Below are 782 nucleotides of genomic sequence, written 5' to 3' on the forward strand. Positions count from 1 at the left end.
GAATTCCACCTCCGATCGTTTATCTATGCAATAGCGTGCATGTTATATTTACCCTGCTCAGTTTTAGTGCTTTAAGGTCGCTAGAATAATTAGTGTTTCAAGGGAGTGCACAATGCGTTGCTTCAAGGCTTTTAACGGCTTTCCGTGTTATGTCCGAGTAGAAACATGAGAAGTCGAGCACAGCGAGATAGCTTGCGATATTCTGGGTCCTCTCATCGCACTCATTATTTCCCTCAAAGTCACGTTGCTTCCTTGCCTTCGGTTGGGAGCAACGAGCCCTGGTTGCCTTTTTCGCTGGTCTGGTTATCTGCTGATTGGTTATGACCTACATCCCTACGTGTCCAATTAGTAGTTATAAGGTTTTATAAGGTGATCACGTTAGCTATGCCCCAGTGTAACGCCGTTGTGCACCAGTGTATGCCCAGTGGCGCAATCGGTTAGCGCGCGGTACTTATACAGCAGTACTTGCATTTAGGCATGCCGAGGTTGTGAGTTCGTGCCTCACCTGGAGCAGCCTACTGGTTTGCATAAATCATTTCCTAAAAGTAAAGATTAAACTCAGGGTAGGGTCGGCCCTTGCTAGAGAGTCGGGCGAGTGGGGTGTAGTGACCTGTAGAGACCTTCTACGTCATAGAGCTGTGACCTTTCGGCCGCCTTCAGCCAGTGCCGCGAAAGAGTACCCCCACGTTTATATCGGTTGAGGGAAGCATTGGCACGTTGCCACATGGCCGCGAGTGTTTTATTTGTGCTTGCATCCCAATATCGAGCACGTGAGCCTCTCG

At 49.0% G+C, this 782-nt stretch overlaps 1 non-coding gene across 1 annotated transcript; it reads left to right on the plus strand.

Moving 5' to 3' along the window:
- The first annotated feature begins 419 nt into the window (after nt 1-419).
- TRNAI-UAU (transfer RNA isoleucine (anticodon UAU)) lies at nt 420-513 on the plus strand. Its single transcript has 2 exons — nt 420-456; nt 478-513. It is a non-coding gene; the product is annotated as a tRNA-Ile (tRNA).
- Nucleotides 514-782: the final 269 nt, after the last annotated feature.

Source organism: Lissotriton helveticus, chromosome 8, assembly GCF_964261635.1.
Source record: "Lissotriton helveticus chromosome 8, aLisHel1.1, whole genome shotgun sequence".
Classification (NCBI taxonomy): Eukaryota; Metazoa; Chordata; class Amphibia; order Caudata; family Salamandridae; genus Lissotriton; species Lissotriton helveticus.